The following is a 24,571-nucleotide window of genomic DNA, read 5'->3' as shown; positions in this document are numbered from 1 at the left end:
TCATCCACCATCTCGTCTTCTTCCACTTTATTCTTGCCTTGGCCATTATTTTTAGCTGTAGGTGTGGACATGGTTTCCTTTGCTGGTGATTTATCAATTTCTCTTCCACTCCTAAGTGTGATGACATTGCATTGTTCCTTAGGATTCACTTCTGTGTTGCTAGGAAAAGTTCCTCTCTGTTGAGAATTTATAGTCATGGCCAGTTGCCTAATTTGTATTTCAAGGTTCTTCATAGTGGCTCCCATATTGTTGCAATGAGTCTCAATGTTGTCTAGCCGTGCATCTGTCTTTTTAAACCTTGCTTTTGTCTCCTCAACAAAAGATATCATGGCATCCTCAAGTGACGGCTTCTTCTCACCTTGATGACTCTCAAATCCTGCAGGAGGTTGCAGCACATTCCTTGTATTTCCATAAGACAAATTCTCATGATTTCGAAGCCCTGAATGGTAATATTGTGGCAAAGGATCACCACGATAATTGTAGTTCCGATTATTGATGCATTGAACCTGTTCTTGACTCGATCCAATGCTCGGATCTGTCCTACTTGTAGCTACCACATATTCTGCACCTTGTGGTATCCTCTGGGTTGTCAAAGATGAAATCTGATGAGACAAAGAAGCAACTTGAGCTGAAAGTGCAGCAAACGGCTCCAATTCATGAATTCCAGCAACTTTCTTAGCCATAGTTCTTTCAGTTGGCCATTGATAGTTATTTGAGGCCATTTCTTCCAAAAGAGCAGTAGCACCCTCAGGTGTCTTTGACATCAAAGTTCCCCCAGATGCAGCATCAACTAAAGTCCGCGTTTGCCTATTTAACTCATTATAGAACATCTGAATTTGCAACCAATCTGGCAATCCATGTTGTGGGCAGCGTCGAATCAAATCTTTATACCTTTCCCATGCTTCATAGAGTGATTCAAAATCATGCTGCTTGAATTGACCAATCTCACTCCTGAGTTGAGCTGTTTTTGTAGGTGGAAAGAATTTAGCTAGAAATTTTTCTGCCATGTCCTGCCAACTAGTAATACTCCCAGGTTGTAGCGACTGTAGCCAACCTCTTGCTTTGTCCCTCAAAGAGAAAGGGAATAATCTCAGTCTAATGGTGTCTTTAGTAACACCATTGATCTTCACAGTATCACAAATCTCCAAAAACATTGCCAGATGGATATTGGGATCATCAAGTGGTGATCCACTGAATTGGGCCTGCTGCACCATACTGATTAATGCGGGTTTGATCTCAAAATTATTGGCATTAATGGGCTGGCGTCTGATACCCGAATAATTGTCATTCACAACTGGTCGCACATAATCCTTCGAGGCGCGTGGCTGCGCATTATCTTGTCCATTCTCCATGGCTAATACCCTCTTTTTCCTTAGTGCTCTAAGCGTTCTTTCAATCTCTGGATCAAAAGGAATAATGGCACGTATTCTAGCACTGCGCATCCAACATAAAAAAACACACCAGAAATACAAAATAATAATAATAATAATAATAATAATAAAATAAAGAAAATAAATAAATAAAAATATAAAAATAAAATTCTTAATTAAAACCAAGATTACTTTGTATCGATATTGGCAAAAATAAGAAAAACTCAATCCCTGGCAACGGCGCCAAAAACTTGACCGGTGCAAACTGCAAGTGCACAGTATCGTAGTTTTATAATATAATGATGTGTAGAGTATCGTCCTCAGGGATTGATGTCTTAATTTTACCAAGTACCGAAATTTTACTAATCTTGATTTTATTTTGAAAAATTAATAATTTTAGACTACAAAATTTAAACAAGGCTACTTTAAATAAACTATTTAGGAGAATTTAAAACTGGATACCGCGTGTCAAATTGATGATGGTGAAAACTTCTAGGAAACCGATTTCACCTAGTTTCTCACTATGCTTTACTCATTTAGCTAATTTAACTTCGTTTTCTCTGTTTATTAGGAAATCGCCAATTTTTCCAAAAGCCTCTTTCGATAGTCAATCGGAACCTATTCTTGTTTATTATTTAACATAAGAGTATGCAAATTAATAACGCAAGAACGCAGTAAGACCCTCGATTTTTTATGCTACGTAGGTTCATACAAGTCTTTCGATCTCTATATTTACCTACGCTAAATTATCCAAGATCTATCCTATAATCCCCCCTTTCGGTAGCAAATCACAAGATTAAAATCATTTAATTAATGGCCAGTTAATTAAAAGCATTAGGCACAGAATAACTCAAACAAACATTAATGAAAACTATTTCAGATTAGCATCAAAGAGCAAGCATAGTTTGAAACTGGCTACATCGTTTTCCTAGAATTCAAAAATTTAGTTCATTCCAAAAATAAAATCCAACATAACAGATTTCACCATATTTTCTTCAATTTGGAGCGTACGGAAAAGACCAACACCCCGACCACCGCCGTTGTTCGCCGCCTTTCGATTCTGAAAAGATAGTATTTTTGCGTGCTTCCAACTCTCCTTTGCTAGCTGTGTATATATCTTCACAGCACCCGCAAAAGAAAACCACAAGAAAGCTCTCCAAAAAATAATTTTTCCAAGAAACCCTATGTGCTTTTGCCTCCCTTCTCTTTCTCCCCAAGAAAAATCCCTTTTTTTTTTTTCCTTTGGTGCGGCCTCTCTTCCTCTAGCCCCAGCGCACGCTGCTCTCTCCAAATCTCCTCTTGCACACAGCTCCCTCCACAAGGAAACCCTCCTTTGACTTTTCCAATTCCTTTCCTTTTTGTCCTTTCTTTCTTTGCTTTTCTTTCCTTTCTTTTTTTCTTTCCATTCTTTTGTCTTTCCTTTGTATGTACCCAGTGCACACTGCCCTTATGAGATGACCCGGCTGCATGGCTGGGTCACATCTCATTTTTTGATTTTTTGATTTTTTTTTTTTTTCAAAGGTACATGAACTGACCTCCTCTTTCAATCCCACTTTAGACCCTTTTACAGCTCATAACTCTCAAAACTTAAAACACAAAAGATGTAGAGATATTTTTCAGCTTTTCCTATAATTTTGAATCATCTCAATCAGAGCTTGTATGATAAAGTTACGCTAAGATTACGAAGAATTGTCGAAAAAATCCATCAAACGGCGTATGCTAACTTCATGTCTGATTTCAGCCTTGATGCTGCCAGTATTTTGCAAAACACAAAACACGAAAATTGTAGATTGTTTTCTTATCTTTCTACGACATCTTGAATCATCTGAATCAAAGGTTGGATGAGAGATTTACGCACAGATTGCAAAGTACTGTCGTTGGTTTTTGGCTTCCGATAGTTGCCCTACAAGAAAAAATACCAAAATTTCATAAATTACTTAATAAAACTCAAATATTATAAATGGAACATAATTTTAAAATATTGAGAGTAATTAGGCATTTAAATATAAAATAAGATTCCCAATGCATGAATTAAAGCACCTAATTACGCAATTTAAGCGCGTAATCAGGAGTGAGTAAAAAAAAGAAGTCTATTAGTCCAAAAGCATTGAGCTCAAACATTCAAGGAGAAAATCAACATTTTATTACTTTAACCAACAAGGAGTAAAATTCCTCTCCTTCTACTTCATTGAATAATTCATGAACTGATTCACGTGATATTCTTTATGATACATTTGATATTGAATCATGTGATAGTTCTAGTAGTGAAAGCATGTGTACTTATGAGGAATTGCAAGATGAATATATTAGAACTCATAAGTATCTTGTTAAAATTAATAAACAATATATGTCGTTGAAAAACAAGAATGAGGCTTTATTGAAAGATCTAGAATATAAAATTCTTGTTGTAAAAGAAAAGGATTCGAAAATCATAAGATTGGATAATAATAATGCAATGTTGGAAAGAGAGCTAGAAGATTTAAGATCCAAATTTTCTATTGAAAATGAAAAGGATCCTCAAATATCTGCACTAGAGTATAAAGCAAACACGATGACCAAAGAATTCGTAAAACTACAAGGTGTTTGCAAGGGTTTAAAAGATCTAAAAATTAAAGGACTTGAAAGAAAAATAGAAGACCAGGCTAGGATCATCCAAAAATTCACTAGAGGCCAAGAAAATTTTGAAAAACTTTTAGGCTCACAAAAGATGACCTTAGATAAGGAACGTATAGGTTATAATAGAATTGAAAATAGGGGGGGGGGGGAACCTATACATGGACTACTTTATAAGAGAATCAAAACGTTAAGCTAGTACCTCCTCTGGTCCATATGCTCACACCACTTGTGTATTGTGTAAAAAGAAAAGGCACATAAAATTTGATTGTCCATTCAAAAGAAATGGTGTGAAACCTAAATAGGTCTGGAGAGTCAAAGAACCACCTAGTCCTAACCCATCAAAACTCAAACATAGAAAAATGGTATGGGTTGTTAAGAAAGCAAATCCCTTAGAACCAAAAGAAGATCGTGTTCTGATTACACGTCAAAGATGCATAATTAGGCGTTTAAATTCATGCATTGGCGATTATAATTTTAATTAAATGCCTGATTATGTCCATTATTTTAATCAGTGAGCTCGTTTGATAATTTTTAGATAATTATCGTATTTTTGTTGAAAAATTTACGAACATTCGTGATTTATTATTGAAGAACAATTTCTTGACATTAAAGCCTAAAGACACCAAATTAATGTCCTGATTGTTTCCGTTTTGAGTCATTTTCAAAATTAGAGTCCCAATTTAAAAATTAGTTATCCTAAAATAATCTTGCAATTTCAAGTCGAGTCCTAGTGTTCTAGGAAAAAAGTTTTTCAAATCCTATTTACTATAGTTTTAAGTAGGTTTTTTCATAAAATTTATTTCCAAAATTAATCTCCTTAGTTGAGGACCCCGGATTTCAAATACGTCACCCTTTTGTAAAAAATGATAAGACCCCAACATGTTAAGTTGAGTCTTAGTCTTCTAAAAAAAATTTTGTTCTTTTAATTTTAAAACTAATTTCTTCTAAAAATTCTCTGCTATAGTCCTTTCTAATCTAAATTTCAATTTCAAAATTAAACATTTTTATTAAAAGTCGAACTTTAATGTTTAATTTATGAAATTGGTTCTTTCAAGGTTTTTAATTAGGTGTTTTTTTTTTTAATAATTTTAATCGAGGCTTTGTTTTGATGTTAAGGTCATGTTGTAATAACTAGGTTCATTCAAGTCAAAATTGGTCAATCAATTTCAAAGTCAAAATTGAAAAGTCCCACGCACTTTATTAAGGGGGTGGGGGGACACGTGCTGTAGATGTCCACATAGAAGTGTTACAATGAGAGGGCTAATAAGACATGCAACAAACTGCTTATCTTAGCATATTAATTATCAATAACATAAAATATAATAAAGTCAATCCAAACCCGTGGGTAACGGGGACACACCTGTCATACGCAGCGGAAACCTGAGCAACAGTAAACATAAATTCAACCACTCAACCATATAATACAATATTTCATAGTTTCTACATTCCACCATATATTGTACAAATGTACAATCCTCAAGGTCACTAAAAGATAAAACTAGGATCCAAAAATCTAGCTAATCCTAGTTCAAAACTTACCCTCCTCGCTGGGTAATAACACTGCCTCAACGGCGGCCTCGGTCCACCTGTCTTTCTGGGTTCCTTGAAATAGTTTAAGCTGGGGTGAGACACCTCTCAATAAAGAAAATAAACTAAATATTTTTGTGTGACAACATGAATATTTAGGTGCTATTATAAACATATAGTACATTTCACATATTTGGAAACTAATAATATCATAACTAATTAAACATATCATTTTATAAATATACTAATTCATACTGCATATCACTGTTCATAAAATCATTTGATATAACTAGTAATTTTGAAATTTACCCAGGATAAATGGCTAGCCGATGTCATGTATTACCCCCCATGACAGGTTGTGTAGCCTAAAGGCAGGACTCGACTATCGTTGGCCAACCATTGTCAAGTCAAAAATGTTTGTATGCACGATGGCTGCGCCACACCCTGGTCCGGACTGCCAGGTGGATGTCTACAACTTTACATTAAAAACCACATCGACTATCCATCTCCCACCCCCTTTACTAGCATGGGCGATTAGTACAAGTCTGAACTGAACTGATCTATTTAACTACGGTACCGTGCTCCTGAAAACTGAACTGAACTACCATTCAGGTTCTGATAAAATATAATACATGATAATATATTGTTTGCCTATATATAGATTGATAGCATTTTCCGATTTCTCCACGGCCTTGTGCCGACTATTAATCATGGCTTTGCACCGAACATAACATACATATTAATCTGTATAATTGTACTATTTATCATGTATTCTAAAATCATAATGTACTCATTATCCTGTTATTTCAGAAAATCATTAAAACATGCTTTATCTGTATAATTGACTCAATATAATACAATGTGCGTAAAATTAATATTCATGCCACACAATTCTAAATAAAACCATACATTCTATTATGAAATTGTATTTCCTGTATAATAGCAATATTTTTCCAAATATACATTTTTCTCAATAATACTCAGACGTAATACATGCTTTTTGAACATAAATCTACTAATAAATAATAATAATTTTCATGGAAAAATTCCTACTTTAGTTTATCCCCTTATCTGACTGCTGAAAAGCCCCTATAGTGCTTTGTCCTGCACCAGCAGGGTTTCCCATTCAACACTATGAAAACAATATTTCCTAGAACAAAACTTCAGTATTCCTTCGAGTACTACATTTTCTACAACTGTAGGAAAGACAAATATTGAGTAAAAAGCCTTACTTTGAACTTAAGATGAAATCCAAATTAATCCCACTAATGATCCACATCAGTAGATTTGAAGAGAACTCTCCCAGGAGTGTCGTGGTGGCCTTGGATCGTCGAACCGATGAGAATCCTGCCCGAAATCTTAGAGAGAAGGGGAGAAGGATGAATGTGTGTGTGTGTGTGTGTGTAAGGGAGAGAGAGAGAGAGAGGGTTTAGGTTATTTATACACTGGCCTTCGTCGACGAGACACGTCACTTTGTCGACGAGGTCATGATGGAAATTTGTCAACGAACACTCATTCCTTGTTGATGAAATTCAGAGCTGAAAAATAGCCCCTCGGTATCTTCTTGTCAACGAGATACATCTGTGTCGACGATCCCCTTAAGCGTGCTCATCGACGAAAGTCCTGTATTCGTCGACGAGACCCCTATTGAAACACCAATTATAATTTCCTTCTCTCTCATTTCCTTTATTATTTAAATTACATTAATAATTCAGGTCTCTACATTTTCCCCTCCTTATAAAATTTCATCTTCGAAATTAGCTATCCATACGATTCGTCATCCCTTAAAGAAAACAATCTACTTATTTTATTACTTACCCTCACTTATGGCGGAGGAATACCTTGGTTACTTTCAAAGTTCTGGGAGATTACTTATAGAAAATAAAACTCCCCCAAAACTACAATATTACTTACTAACTAAACTATTACATATATTGACTAACCTGCAAAAGAAACATTACATAATTATTTTTACTTTACCTGATTATAGTTGAACCCCATGGAACAACTGCGGGTACTTCTTTCTTATCTGTTCTTCGAGTTCCCAAGAAGCTTCTTCTATTGCGTGATTCCTCCACAAAACTTTCACTAAAGGAATCTTCTTATTACGCAATTCCTGCTATTTCCTGTCCATAATCTGTACTGGTACCTCCTCACAAACTAGTGAATCACTGAGCTCTAATTCACCATAACTAATCACATGAGAAGGGTCTTAGACATATTTCCTCAACATAGAAACATGGAATACGTCATGTATCTTAGACAACACAGGTGGTAAAGTTAACCTGTAGACAACAGCATAATTGATCACATGAGAAGGGTCTGAGACGTATTTCCTCAATATAAAAACATGGAATACATCATGTATCTTGGACAACACAGGTGGTAAAGCTAACCTGTAGGCAACTGACCCCACTTTCTCAAGAATCTCAAACGGGCCAATAAACCTAGGGTTAAGTTTACCTTTTCTTCCAAATCTCATAACCCTTTTTAATGAAGCTATTTTCAAAAACACATGATCACCAATATCAAATTCCAATTTTCAGCGGCGGTTATCGGCATAACTTTTTTGTCGGCTCTGAGCTGCACTAATTCTATCTCTAATGATTCGAACCTTATTATACGCTTGCTACACTAATTCTAGTCCTACAACTCACCGTTCACCCATCTCGTCCTGATATAAAGGAGAACAACACCTTCTACCATAAAGTGCCTCAAACGGTGTCATACCAATGTTGCTCTGATAACTGTTATTGTACATAAACCCCACCAACGGCATGAACTAAGTCCAACTACTCCCAAAATCTAGCACGCATGCTCGAAGCATATCTTCTAATATGTGAATCGTCCTCTTGGTCTACCCGTCTAACTACGGGTGGAAAGTCTTGCTGAAATATAGCGAAGACCCTAAAGCCTCCTGCAAGCACTTCCAAAAACGCGACATGAAACGCGGGTCTCCATCTAACACTATAGACACTGGCACTCCATAAGAATGGACAATCTCCTTAATATAAATCTCTGTTAGGCGGTTAAGGGAGTAGCTGATCTTGATAGGAAGGAAATGGGCAGTCTTAGTCAAACGATCTGTAATCACCCAGATCGCATTTTGGCTACGCAATGCCGATGGTAGCCCAGAAACAAAATCCATGTATATATGTTCTCACTTCCAGTATGAGATAAAAAGTGGCTGCAGCTAACTTGCTAGCCTCTGGTGCTCAGCTTTTACTAAATGAGACGTCAAACAATGCGCTACATACTTGACAATCTTCTTCTTCATATCACTCCACCAATAAGAGTCTCACAGATCCCTATACATTTTCGTGCTACCAGGATGAACTGTGTACAAAGATCTATGAGCCTTTTCAAAGATGGTATTTCTGATATCAGCATCAGTGTGAACACATAATCTAGTGCGGAATCACAAAGCTCCGTCGTCTATAATACAAAATATCTCTCTCTGACCATTCTGTACTTTAACCATTACCTCGGCTAATTTTGGATCCTCCTTCTGAGCAACTTTAATCATTTCCTGTAGAGTAGGCTGCACCACTAAACTGGCCATACATACCTGAGGATCACTTTCGACGAACTCTATACCAAGTTTTTCCAAATCCATCATAATTGGATACTGAATCTTTATAGCTGCCAAAGCTGGTTCCACAGACTTCCTACTTAGTGCATCAGTTACCACGTTTGCTTTTCCTAAGTGGTAACTTATAGTACGTTCAAAATCTTTAATAAGTTCCAACCACCTTTTCTATTTCATGTTTAGTTCCTTTTAAGCGAAGAAGTACTTTAAACTCTTATGGTCGAAGAAGATTTCATATCGCTAGCCATACAGATAATGCCTCCAAATCTTCAATGCATGTACTACTACAGCCAATTCGAGATCATGGGTAGGGTAGTTTTTTTCTTATTCTTTTAGTTGCATGGAAGCATATGCTACCACCTTGCCATGCTGTGTTAATACACATCCAAGTCACTTCAAGGACGCATCACTATAAATAACATGTCCCTCACCCCCTGATGGGATTATCAGTACTGGTGTCATGAGAAGCCTTTGCTTCAGTTCCTAGAAACTCTGCTCACAACTGTCGTCCTATTCAAATATGGTATTCTTCCTAGTCAGTCATGTCACATGCCCTGATAAAGCTAAGAACCCCTCAACAAAATGACGGTAATACCCAGCCAGCCCCAAGAAACTCCTGATCTTTTGGACGTTCCTCAGTTTAGCCCAATTCACTACCGTATCAATTTTTCTAGGATCCACAGAAATTCCATCCCCTAAGATGATGTGCCCCAAAAGCACAACCTTAAGACATAATTCACATTTGCTGAACTTAGCATACAACTTCTTTCCCTTGAGTGTCTGTAAAACCTACCTCAAATGCATCTCATAATCCTCATAGCTCCTAGAATAGACCAGTACATCATTAATATAAACAACAATAAACTAGTCTAAATATTGGTGGAAAATCCTATTCATTAAATTCATAAATATTGCAGGAGCATTCGTCAGACCAAAAGGCATAACGAGGAATTCATAATGCTCATACTTAGAGCTGATCAAATAAATCATCTATACGGGGTAAGGGATACTTATTCTTGATTGTCACCTTGTTAATTTCCCTATAATATATACACATCCTCATGGATCCATCCTTCTTCTTCACAAATAACACTGGAGCTCCCCATGAAGATACACTAGGTCGTATAAAACCCTTATCAAGCAAATCTTGCAACTGATCTTTTAGTTCTGCCAACTCTGCTGGTGCCATTCGGTTAGGTGCTTTAGAGATTGGCACTATACCTAGAAGCAGATCAATAGGAAAATATACCTCACGATTAGGTGGCAAACTTGGTAGCTCATATGGAAAAACATCTGTAAACTCTTTTACTAATGGCATACTAGTGAGTTTTAATTCATTCCCGAACATTTCCTTCACAAAGGCCATGAATCCTTGACAACCACTCAAGAGCAGTCTCCTCACCTGAATAGCTGAAACTAGTTGGGGTAGGGATTGCAATCGTGACCCTATAAACCTGAATTCCAATCTTCTTGGGGGTTTGAATATCACTTCTCTTGAACGACAATCTATACTGGCAAAGTTACATGCTAGTCAATCCATGTCGAATATGACATCAAACCCATGCATGTCCAACAATATCAAATCAGTAGATAAGATTCTCCCCTAAATATCAACTGGACAGCTTCGGACCACCCTACTACACCTCACTCCTGACTCGGTCGGTGTAGTTACTAACAACTCAGTGTCAAATAATTGTGTTTCTACCCCGCATAATTTAATACATCCCATAGACATGAACGAGTGCATGGCTCCCGAATCAAATAATAAAATAACTTTAAATGAAAGTAGGCTAACCATACCTATCACCACGTTGCTAGCTGTCTCTGCATCACCCAACGTCAAAGCAAAAACTCTAATTAGAGCCATATTCCTTTATTGGCCTCCACGTGGTGCCTGATAGCCTCCTCGAATAGGTCTAGGAGTAGGAGCAACACCAATCTGAGCCTGGCTATCTCTCATCATATGCCCTAACTCCCCACATCGGTAGTAGATGCCTCACTCGGCACGACACTCACTTAGGTGTCTCTTCCCACAAGCCAGGCAAGCTAGAAAAGGCTGCATACCCGAAAAGCTATGATTCCCTATCTCATGCCTCTGGTTAGTGTAATAGCCACCTCTCTTCCACGAACCCCTATTGGACCCTTTCTGGGAACCAGAAGGTGTGGATATTTTCCTTTGTCTCTACTCCTCAGCCTCTAACCGCTCTTCAACATCCACCATAGTTACCCTATCTACCAGCTTGGCAAAATCTTGCGATTTTAGTATCGACACTTGCTTATATAATTCTCTCCTTAGACCTCTTTCAAACTATCATACCTTCTTCATCTCATCTAGAATGATGTACGGGGTGAAGCGAGACAACTCAATAAACCTTGCCGAGTACTGCTGCACTATCAGTGGTCCTTGCTTCAAATTCAGGAACTCCTCAATCTTAACTTCCCTGGATGAGGCTGAAAAATATCTATTGAAAGTTATCTCTTTAATTAGCTCCCATGTCATCTCTATAGGGATTTTTCTTTGCTGCTCTAGAAGTTTCACTGTTGTCCACCATCTTTTAGCCTATCCAGTCAGTTTATATGTAGCAAACATCACTTTCTACTCCTCAGTACACTGTAGCACTGCAAATATTTTTTCAATCTTTTGCACCCAATTTTTCAGCGACTATAGGATTAGTTCCTCTTGAGAAATTTGGAGGTTTCATCTTAATGAACTTCTCAATCGAACTGTCATGTGACGGACAATCCTGCTCTCTGGAGTTCTTGGCAATTTCAACTATGACTTGTTGTGCCACGCTGTGTAGTACTATGTCTGAATCAGCGCCCATAGCGCCTGAGGGCCCAGCACCCTCATTTCCACTGGCATGGGCGCTACTACCTCCAGGGTCTATCTTTGAAAGACAATAAACTTAACTTAGGACCCTACTACAATAACATATCATCTAACTAGTATATTATATCCTTAACTAATTCATCACCCCTGATCTAAATTCAAGGTTCAATCCTACAACCTAGGTACCCAATCCGACAATAGTTTACCATGGCTTTCCTAAAATCATCACCTCAGGAAAGACACACAAACCATCATAGAAGTCCTGGATTTAGACTACAAAACTAGACCTCAAATTCCCTTATCCTATACTCTTGTATTATTACTCCTGCATTCTAGAGTCTACAAAACCTGGCATCCTAGGCTCTGATACCAAACTGTAACGACCTACTTATCTTAGCATTTTAATTATCAATAACTTAAAAACATAATAAAGTCAACTTGAACTCGTGGGTAATGAGGACACACCTATCATACACAGTGGAAACCTAAGCAGCAGTAAACATAAATTCAACCACTCAACTATATAGTACAATATACGAGAGTTTCTACATTCCACCACATACTATACAAATGTACAATCCTCAAGGTCACTAAAAGATAAAACTTGGATCTAATACAAAAATTCTAGCTGATCCTATCTCAAAACTTACCCTCCTAGTTAGGTAATAACACTGCCTCTACGGCGGCCTCGGTCCGCCTGTCTTTCTGGGTTTTGATTACGCGTCAAAACTGCGTAATTAGGCATCTTAACCCGGGCTTTACGGTTTATATTTTTAATTAAATGTCTAAAATTGTCCAATATTTTAATAAAGTGCCCAAATTATCATTCTTGAACTTTATTGCACTATTTATGAAGTTTTGGTAATTTTTTGTCGCAGGAAAAATCTCGGAAACTAAAACCAACACCTGTTTGTATTTCATGCATAACTTTTCGGTCCGAGCTCTGAACGAGACGATTCAAATTTTTGGAGAAATAGGAAAGGATAATATACAACTTTTATGTTTTGAGTTTTGTAAGAAACGGGCTCCAAAAGAATCAGATTTGCGATGAACAGAGAATGAGAAAAATGAAAAAATATAAGAATTCGGGTTGGGTCAAGTTGCCGGGTCAAACCCAATTGGGTCGGGTTAGCTCCAGCGGGTCATAGGGTTCCTTCCCCCCCTATCCTATTTAACCCTTCTTTTCCCCTGTTCTGAGGTGTGCCTCCGGCACCCCACTCTCTCCCTCAAGTTCCCTTTTTTTTCCCTTTCTTTTTTCTATGTTCTCTTTCGTTTCTTCTTTTCTCCTGCTCTCTTCCTTTTTTTTTTTTTTTTTCTTCTCATTCTTTCTTCCTAACTCTTTCTCCTTTACCTTGCCTTCTCTCCCACTCTTAATCTCCCTCTCCATCTGCAACCTCTAGCACAACCCCAAACAGTAGCACAAGCAGCTGCCTTTAGCAGAGTCACGAACCACAGCAGTAGCTTGCAGCAACTCCTCTGCTCCTCTGCCTCACCTTTGCTACCGCCACGAACCAGCCAAGCCTCCAGCCGGGAGCCTTGCTGCACCCGAGCCACTCCACAGGCAGCCGTGGCAGTCCTTCATCACACCAGCGGCCAATCCACAACACAGCAGCCCAACTCCAGCTCTCTCTCTCTCTCTCTCTCTCTCTCTCTCTCTCTCTCTCACTTTTATTTATTTTTGTTTAGTCTTTAAATACTAAATAAAGTTTAGTTTTTTTTTAAAATGTTATTTGAAATTTACTTTTAAGTTGGACATTGTCAAGTGTTTAATTCTTGTTGAAATTATTTATTTGTTTATCTAATTAGTAAGAGTTTTAATTTAGTCTTTTTAATTAAGTTTGATTTGATTTCTTGTGTTTTCATTATTTTTTTTGTTATCGTTTATGTATTAAATTTTTGTTTGTTTCGTGTTTAAATTGTGATTGTGGTTTGAGTTATTGTTTTGGTTAAAGATCTAATTTTTAGTATGTGTGTGTTAAATCTGATTAAGTTTCCATTGCGTATTTTAGTTCCATGTTTAAAGTTTCCATTTTTAGTTAGTGTGCTCCGGTGTTTCCTTAAGTAGATTAGGGTTTCCGTTATTGTTATTTAATTTAGTGCGTTCTAGTTTTAAGATTTTAATTTGCGTGTGTATTTAATTTGTTAAATTAGGTCTCCACAATTTTGAAAACCCCGAATCTGAACCGAATTCAGTGCAATTTAATTTTGTTTTGAAGAACGTTAAATCTGAGATTAAAACGCATTCCCTAAGGAGATGATCTAGCCCTTGGGCTTAATATTACACGACAGAACTCCTATACTTGGGATAGCTTCCGAGCTACTTATTTTTCGAGTGAGTCAAGTTTTTCGCGCCGTTGCTAGGGAATGTCGTTCTTAGTCTCAATTTTGCATTTTTCCCGTCATTTTTATTAGTTTTAGGAAAAAGAAAAAAAAAAGCAAAAAACAAAAAAAGAAAAAAAAATTTGAGTTTTGAAAAATGGCTGCACCTGCACCGCGCATGATAATGGATTTTTTGCAGCTTGAATATGCCACTACATCCTCTTCCACCATTTTGCCTTATGACGAGCTTAATTTCATGATGCAGTGTGGGAGGACGTCATTGCTACTCGAGTTTTACGAGACGGAATCTGAGTGCCCTTATCAGCACCTAGCAAAGTTTGAGTTAACCTGCAACATGTTTTTCTCTCATGCTAGAGTTGACGAATCTACTAGACTGAATTTATTTATTGTTACTTTGCAGGATAGGGCACTGATTTGGTTTCATTCTATGAGACCTCACTCTATCATTAATTGGGCTGATATGGAGCGTGAATTCCTGCATGCGTTTTGTCCCTCACAGAGAACTCAATTTTTGCAGGAACAGATTCTTAATTTTGTGCAGCAGGATGACGAGACATTTGGGGCTTGCTGGAAACGATTCAAGGATCTACTAAGTACTTGCCCACATCACGGGTTTGACTCATGGAGGTTAGCTAATTATTTTTATACTGCTCTTACCCTTGATTGCAAGTGTTTTGTCCATACTATGTCTAATGGAGAGCCCGTCAGCGAGGATCCAGATCAGGTATTATCATTCTTTGATTACTTAGCTGACAATGTCCCACAGTGCAACACACGATACACTCAGGCACCCATGATTGCACACCCTATCAGCACAATTAGTGGTGGTGATGCATACGAGCCACCAAACTGCCCAAACAACCCTCCGCCTTAATATCAGCCATAACAAATCTCTACGAGCTGTACGTCGTCAGACCTTTTCGAGGATAGCATAACACAGATGGCAAACATGCTCCAACAATTCATGCAAACTCAAGTCGATCATAATAATGAATTGCGGGATACCATTAATGCGATAAGTATGCAATTGGACATCTTAGAAAACGAAGAATTGCCCGTGGAACCTCAGCATAGTCCTCAAGAGTACCAGCAACCATACCAACAAATACACGATGTTTCTCTTGAGACAGCAGAGGCCACCACTACTTCGAGAAGCGAGAAAGAATTTCTCCAACTTGAGATGCTCATTGTCGAACAACCAGTTGTCCCAACACTAGAAGTCATGGCTGAACTAGAAAAGGTCAAAGAAAAATCAAAGGAAACGGGGCCACAAACGGAGCAGTTAGTTGATGGGGAGACTGATACTCATACGGAGCATTAACCTATGGTACCTCATACTCCGAACTCAGAAATTGTGAAATCGTCACTCCTGCCTGAATCACATGTTAAGGAGCCTAATGTGGAGGTAGACTCTTGTAGTGGTATGATGATATGTACACCTGATAAAGAGGGTGACCAGTCTGGTGAGTATATAATTTTCAAAGAACCAGGTAAAACCTTTAATGTTAATGCTTCTGAAGAACTGCAGGTAATTATTCCGATAACTTCCTATCACACATTAGTTCGTAAAGAAGCAAATTTCCTGGAAACGATGTTGAATAAAGACCCTTTCTTGTCAACACAAGAGGGTCGACCTGCACAAAAATTGTTTGGTATTTTGACACTCATTAATTTATCTGAGGTTGATTTTCGTGCAGGTATGAAGACTGATCCACTGTGGCGGCTCAAATTTGGAGACCTGCCGATGCAATTTATAGACCTGCGACCACTAGATGAAATTCCTCCAGAGCCTCCGCCAAAACAATTGTGACGGTTTTCTTTCCCTTATTTTCCTTTTATTTTATCTTATTTTATTTTTAGTTAGTTTTCAAGTCTATTTTCTCATAGTTTGATCTTTGTTTTCCATTATTTTGCCACTCAGGTATGCCTTACTTTTCTCGTGCACAGTATTTTCTATTTCCCCTATGCTTTCACATTAAGGACAATATTCCACTTTAGTTGGGGGGGATGAGCATTCGCATGTGACACTGTGCACGTACACGTACTGGGTTTTAAAAATAAAAAAAAAACAAAAAAATCAAAAAATCAAAAATCAAAAAGAGAGAGAAAGAAAGGAGGAGCACTGAGGAATTACATTGCATTATGCCATGCTTAACACTGACTCATACCTTTCACATACTTGCGCATAACTTACGAATTACACACTTGAGTCAATCATGCGTAGTTTCTCTCTATATGATCTTATAACTCCATGAAGAATCGATTGGTAGTACATTCATGTTAATTTGGCTATATAATTTCCTGTATTTACACAGCATCTTATAAGGCTAAATAAACACATTGACGTGATTCATTGTACTTAGGGTTTCCTTGTAAGCACTAAGAGAACACCCGTGGCGACTATGACACCTTGTGAGATATCCTTGTGCTATTTATCGTCCTTTTGAGCGTTAATATCAAATCAGAGTTCATGGAACTCAATTCTCTTTTGCTAGATGATTCCTTTGTACACTAGTCTATGTTTTGATTTTCTAGCCCAGAGGTGACACCTAGTGGGGAGATAGAAACCTAGGTCTTGTAGCCTACTCAAGATGTGAAGGCTGAGCCACCCCTAGAGATAGACTTAGTTCATAGACCACTATTCGAGCTCAATTCCCATTGATGGTATGAAGATTACAAAAGAAGTGTTATGATTGTCCTAATTGATCAAGAAAAGATAGAAAATGAATAATGAGCGAAATAAGGAATAATAAGCAATACACATACGCATGAAATGAAATGTCAGTGCCGGCCCAAATACATATCACAAAAAAGTCAAGGACACGACACATGTTTTTCCACGTATGAAGATTCTTCAACTAGTTAATGCCTCAGATGTATTCACGACAAGTTTGTGAATGAGTTGATCTAGGGTGGTCTCAGTTGGATATGGCGAGTAGGTGAGAAGATGCTAGGGTGAAGGACCCGACACCTCATAGATAGGCTAGATCCTTTCCAGACTAGTCCACTCCATATACTTAGCGTTGTTCCTTTTAATATGTGGGATGTTTGATCGTGACACTTCTCCTCACATATAATGAGTGAACCCATTCCTTTTGAGTGTTTTTGAGGGTACACCAGTTAGGCCGAGTTAAAGCGATCGTTCTGTAGGTGTCCACTGGTGTCCTAGGTATATTGAGTCACACACATCACACACACCTCGAGAGTTTACCTATTTATGCTCAAACTTATATGACTACATTAACTCTGAATGTGCCTCTGATTAACTTCATGTGAGTATACTGCTCTTAAATGACATATAAATGATGAAACTTGCATAAGTTACGTGCTTTGGAGTTGTGTGTACTAAATATGAACAAGCTTGTGTGAAATTCAGTTATGTTCTTGTATGTGAAGTGGTATGCTTGTGTTACATGTGCATTGATTTCATGATCACTGGAGTATGTAGTTGTAGACACCGCCCTGAAATTCATTCACGTCATTTACTAGAGACTAGCAAAACGTTAGTTGGGGGGTGTGATTACGCGTCAAAACTGTGTAATTGGGCATCTTAACCCGGGTTTTACGGTTTATATTTTTAATTAAATGTCTAAAATTGTCCAATATTTTAATAAAGTGCCAAAATCATCATTCTTGAACTTTATTGCACTATTTATGAAGTTCTGGTAATTTTTTGTCGCAGGAAAAATCTCAGAAACCAAAACTAACACCTGTTCGTATTTCATGCATAACTTTTCCGTCTGATCTCTGATCGAGACAATTCAAATTTATAGAGAAAGAGCAAAGGATTATCTACAACTTTCATGTTTTGAGTTTTGCAAGAAATGGGCTCCAGAAGAGTCAGATTTGCGATGAACAGAGAATGAAAAAAATAAAAAAAATATAACAATTCGGGTTGGGTCAAGTTGCCGAGTCAAACCCAATTGGGTCGGGTTAGCTCCAGTGGGTCATAGGGTTCCTTCCCCCCTATCCTATTTAACCCTTCTTTTCCCCTGTTCTGAGGTGTGCCTCCGGCACCCCACTCTCTCCCTCAAGTTCTCTTTTTTTTCCCTTTCTCTTTCGTTTCTTCTTTTCTCCTGCTCTCTTCCTTTTCTTTTTTTTTTTTTTCTCATTCTTTCTTCCTAACTCTTTCTCCCTTACCTTGCCTTCTCTCCCACTCTTAATATCCCTCTCCATTTGCAACCTCTAGCACAGCCCCGAATAGTAGCACAAGCAGCCGCCTTTAGCAGAGTCACGAACCACAGCAGTAGCTTGCAGCAACTCCTCTGCACAGCAACTCCTCTGCTCCTCTGCCTCACCTTTGCTACATCCATGAACCAGCCAAGCCTCTAGCCAAGAGCCTTGCTACACCCAAGCCACTCCACAGGCAGCCGTGGCAGTCCTTCACCATGCCAACGGCCAATCCACAACACAGCAGCCCAACTCCAGCTCTCTCTCTCTCTCTCTCTCTCTCTCTCTCTCACTTTTATTTATTTTTGTTTAGTCTTTAAATACTGAATAAAGTTTAGTTTTTTTTTTAAATGTTATTTGAAATTTCCTTTTAAGTTGGACATTGTCAAGTGTTTAATTCTTGTTGAAATTATTTATTTGTTTATCTAATTAGTGAGAGTTTTAATTTAGTATTTTTAATTAAGTCTGATTTGATTTCTCGTGTTTTCATTATTTTTTTTGTTATCATTTATGTATTAAATTTTTTTTTTCGTGTTTAAATTGTAATTGTGGTTTAAGTTATTGTTTTGGTTAAAGATCTAATTTTTAGTATGTGTGTGTTAAATCTGATTAAGTTTCCATTGCGTATTTTAGTTCCATGTTTAAAGTTTCCATTTTTAGTTAGTGTGCTCTGGTGTTTCCTTAAGCAGACTAGGGTTTCCATTATTGTTATTTAATTTAGTGCATTCTAGTTTTAAGACTTTAATTTGCGTGTGTATTTAATTAGTTAAATTAGGTCTCCACAATTTTGAAAACCCTGAATCTGAACCGAGTTCAGTGCAATTTAATTTTGATTGGAAGAACGTTAAATCTGAGATTAAAACGCATTCTCTAAGGAGACGATCTAGCCCTTGGGCTTAATATTACACAACAAAACTCCTATACTTGGGATAGCTTTCGAGCTGCTCATTTTTCGAGTGAGTTAGGTTCCTTGAAATAGTTTAAGTTGAGGTGGGGCACCTCAAGGTAAGGGAAATAAACTAAATACAGTTGTATGGCAACATTAATATTTAGGTGCTATTATAAACGTACAATACATTTCACATATTTGGAAACTGATAATATCATAACTAATTAAACATATCATTTAATAAATATACTAATTTATACTGCATATCACTATTCATAAAATCATCTAATATAACTAGTAATTCTGAAATTTACCCAGGATGAATAGCTAGTCGATGTCATGTATTGCCCCTTATGACGGGTTGTGCAGCCTGAAGGTGGGACCCGACAATGGTTGGCCGACCACTGCTGAGTCAAAATGTCTTTAAGTATGATGGGCCCACCATACCCTGGTCCGGATTGCTAGGTGGACATCTACAACTCTACAATGAAAATCACATCGACTATCCATCTCCCACCCCCTCTACTAGCAGGGGCGGCTAGCATAAGTCTGAATTGAACTGATCTATTTAGAAATGGTACCGTGCTCTTGAAACTGAATTGAACTACCATCCTGGTTTTGATAATATATAATACATGAAAATATACTGTTTGCACATAAATATATTAATAGTGTTTTCTAATTTCTGTAATAACATAAATAAATACGGACTTGTGCCGATTACATTCATAACTGCAGCCTTGCGCCGAATACATCTATAATCCACGACTTTGCGCTGACTATCAATCATGGCCTTACGCCGAACATAACATACATATTGATCTCTATAATTGTACTATTTATCATGTATTCTGAAATCATAATGTACTGCATTATCCTGTTATTTCTAAAAATCACTAAAACATGTTATCTGTACAATTGACTTAATATAATACAACGTGCGTAAAATTAATATTTATGCCACACAATTCTAAATAAAATCATACATTCTGTTCTGAAATCGTATTTCCTATATAATAGCAGTATTTTTCCAAATATACATTTTTCTCAATAATACTCAAATATAATACATGCTTTCTGAATATAAATCTACTAATAAATAATAATAATTTTCATTGAAAAATTTTTGCTTTAGTTTAACCCTTTATGTGACTACTGAAAAGCCCCTACAGTGTTTAATCCTACACCTGCAGAGTTCCCCGTTCAACACCTTGAAAACAATATTTCTTAAAACAAAACTTTAGTATTCCTTCGAGTACAACATTTTCTACAACTGTAGGGGAGGCAAGTATTGAGTAAAAAGCCTTACTTTGAAGTTGGGATGAAATCCAAGTTAATCCCACCAGCGATCCACTCTTGCAGATTTGAAGAGAACTCTCCCAAGAGTGTTGTGGTTGCCTCAGATCGTCAAATCAGTGAGACTTTGGCCCGTAATCTTATAGAGAAGGGGAGAGGGACGAACAAGAGAGAGAGAGAGAAAAAGAGAAAGAGGAGGGTTTGTGCGTGAAAATTCTGCAGAAAATTTGAGTTTAGGCTATTTATACACTGGCCTTCATTGACAATCGACAAAACATATCACTTCGTTGATGAGGTCATGAAAGAAATTCGTCGACGAACACTTATTCCTCGTCGACGAGATTCAGAGCTGAAAAATAGCCTCTTGGTATCTTCTCGTTGATGAGACACATGCCCGTCAATGATCCCCTTAAGCCTGCTTGACGACAAATGTCCTGTGTTCATCGATGAGACCCATGGTGAAATTCCAATTATAATTTCCTTCTCTCTCATTTCCCTTATTATTTAAATTACGTTAATTATTCGGGTCTCTACACACACATGCTGGGGAATGAAAGGCACAAGCTGAAGTTGTAGGAAAGAAAGTTGTGGGTACATACGGGCTAAAAGCATACAAAATAAAAAATCAAAATACAAAAAAATAATCAGATGTTGCACCCTCCATCCCTGAGATGCCCCCTGGGCAAGATCCCATGCCCTCCACTCTTGGTTTGCCAGCTGGACTTCCCCATGTCACATGTGCACATAGAGATGCGACAAATCAATTTGTTAATAGGAAAACTAAAAATAAGATGAAATGCAAAATACCAATCCATATGTGCATAGAAGAATAAAATCGGTTAAGGAATTATTCCCTACCAGCTCAAGGAAAATTTTTTAGAAGGGAAGGAAATTTGGCGCCAAAAGGCCACCCGGACTCCCTATAAATAGGGAGTTACCACATAGAGCAACGACACGAACAGAGAACACAAAGAAATGCTGGGAAAATAGAAAGAAAAAATAGAAGAGAGCACAAGAAGACACTATTAAAATTGAGAGAATTGAGAAAGAAGAATTGGAAAGGGGGGGGGGTTTCTGCAGAAATTATGTAGAATTGAGAGAGAAATAGAGCACTACAAAGAAGCTCTGTAAAGTTTGATAGCGAAGAGCAAAGTAGAGGCAGAGTACCTATTGTTGACCTTATAGGTCACACCTAGTTTTGATAATGACAAATACTGATATTTGATGATTGACAAGTGCTTATGCAGGTTCAAATTAATATTCCAGGGAAGGACACTTGAGGAAACAGGAAGACCGTGAAGATTTGTAATTTATAATTGAAATTCATAGTCATATCGGTCTGTAATAATATGGGTATGTAATAGTAACTTAGGCATGTGGATGTATGCTTATCATATGCACATCATGCACACAAGATATAGTGTAAGCTCAACTAAGACCATAGCAAGACCCTAGTCTCCAACACTCACACACATAGCATAAAATATATGAGTATGTCTTAATTGTGCTCAAAATCGAACAAATCTAAGCAAGTTAAAAGCGCTCAGGCGTCCGAACCTTTGGAGTACAAAACTCCTCAGGCTCCCGAACTTAGACAAAGTCAAAAAGTTGACCAGCCCTCAGACAACTGAACCATAAATGCATGTATCTTCTCCGAGCACCCAAACCATTGGAAAGATACTGTTCAACAACTCAGGCAACTGAGAATGTTAGTTCAAATCAACCCCGAGCGACAGAACACAAGAGTTTGGGCACCCAAAGTTACGTAGTTTTGCTATTGACTTTGGTTCAGGCTACCGAACCAAGACACGGGCGACTGAATTAGCCTAGAATACTTTTATTATTGTGTTTATTCGGGCGACCGAACCTTGGTTCCTCCACCCAAACTCCATCCAATTAAAATAAATTAACCACAGGAAAAAAAGGTTATTTCGGGCTAATTGAATTTTAATCTTTTGAGACTTTTTAATAATGCTCATTATATCCCGAACGGTAATAATTTTTTACCTGGCTATAAACATGAGTCCATTTGCTCAATTAAAATAGGATTTTAGAAAAGTGATTAGCAAAAATTCTCTCTCTCTCTCTCTCTCTCTCTCAAATACATGTTATGCCCTAACACTTTCAAACTTGCATCCCTTTGATAAAATCCGAGAGTGTGAGAGTTCCATCTTTGTTTATGTGATTGTTGCTCTATGCTAATACTCCCATTGTTGTGTGTACTTGAAATTCATTTTATTGGGAGCATAGCGTAGGTTTATCCCACGAATTTCTCCTTTGTAAATCTCGTGTGGGATTAAACCAAGAAAGCTTGGGATATTTGCATTCCATTGCAAGTGGGATATTTGCATTCCATTGCAAGTTTCCAAGAGCTTTGTTTTTGATGTGCAAAGAATTTTTCAAACAAGCAAGCAATCTTTTCAAACTAGCTTTGTGCTTATTTCATTGAAGAAGACCATTCTGAAACTAGTTTGATTATCCACCTAGTATACTTGGAATATTGATGTTTTGTTGAAATATTTTGTTTAGATTCCAAGCCACTGCTTGTGTTGATTATTCTTGATTATTATACTGATTGTATTGTGTTGAATACTCTTGAGCTTTATATTGACTATACTATGTTGAGTATTGATAGAAAAAATATTGCATCACTGAGCTTACACTATATCCATGTTATTGATGTGTATTTGATTGAGCGTATTATTTGGGTATAAATTCGCTTTATGTGAAAGCACTTATCTGTTATACCATTTGATTATAAAATCTGAGTGTTTCCAGGCATGGCTTGAGGAGGCGGTAATCCAGCTCGGTAAGGATTGTATGTATTGGTTGAGGTTAGCCTTTGAATTAACCTAGTTTGTATAGGTGCTGCTCCACCCATTTAAGTGAGCAAGTTATAGTGGTAATCCTTGAGCTAGTTAGCCAAGGCGGGGATGTAGGCAATTGGTCGAACCTCGATAACATATTTATGTGTCATTTTTACTTTGGTGCTTTCTAGTGCATGTGGCGTTAAATAAATTGCTTTATTTAAATTCTGGTATATTTACTTTACTTGCACTTGATTGTCCTTAAGGTTGTGAAAATACTGGTGTTAGAACATTCACTTATGTATTAAATTTAAAAATACCAATTCACCCGCCCTTTTGGGATCACAGTAATGCTAACAATTGGTATCAGAGCCACGTTGCATAGACTAGTTGTTATTTTGCAAAAAAATCACGTATGACTCATAGCTCCATGACCCCTTTCCCTAAGGGACCATCTTCCACATGACCTCCTATTTTTAGTGTTGTCAATTACAACTTATGGAAACAAAGGATGCACATCTACCTTCAAAATACTGATTTGAGGGTGTGGAGGATCATCTCTAAGGGAAACTATCTCCCAATGAAAAAAGAGGGTGCAGCCAGGGTTCTTAAGACTAATGATGAGTATGATTATGATGATATGAAAGCTGTTAGTCTTAATGCCATTGCCATTCATATTTTATATTGTAGTCTTGATGTAAATAAATTTAACAGAATTATGGCATGTTTTACTGCAAAAGAAAAATGGGATAAGTTCGAGGTCACTTATGAGGGTACTAGAGACGTGAAGGACAGTAGGATAGATATGTTGACCAGTGAGTATGAGGCATTTAGGATGAATGTAGGTGAGTCCATTCAGAGCACGTATACCAGATTCACACACATCATAAACTCACTGCATGCATTAGGAAATACCTATCCCACATATGAGATGATTAGGAAGGTCCTTAGAGGCTTACCTCCTGTTTGGGAAGCCAAGGTGACTCGTTTTGAGTTATGCTTCCAAGTGAAGAAAAGTCAAGTTGTATCAAGGATGAGTCTAGGATCATATTTCACAGGGACCACAGAGTATCAAAGTATTTATGAAAGGTTAGTGAAATCCTGTTACTGCAAAATGTGGTTTGAAAGTCTTTTTGG

The 24,571-nt window shown here is 37.4% G+C and overlaps 1 non-coding gene across 1 annotated transcript; it reads left to right on the top strand.

The window, feature by feature from the left end:
* The first annotated feature begins 852 nt into the window (after nt 1–852).
* LOC131163275 (small nucleolar RNA R71) lies at nt 853–959 on the top strand. Its single transcript, XR_009139045.1, has one exon. It is a non-coding gene; the product is annotated as a small nucleolar RNA R71 (small nucleolar RNA).
* Nucleotides 960–24,571: the final 23,612 nt, after the last annotated feature.

This window comes from Malania oleifera, chromosome 8, assembly GCF_029873635.1.
Source record: "Malania oleifera isolate guangnan ecotype guangnan chromosome 8, ASM2987363v1, whole genome shotgun sequence".
Lineage (NCBI taxonomy): Eukaryota > Viridiplantae > Streptophyta > Magnoliopsida > Santalales > Ximeniaceae > Malania > Malania oleifera.
Note: the sequence above shows the minus strand (reverse complement) of the source record. Positions and strands in the feature narration are given on the sequence as shown.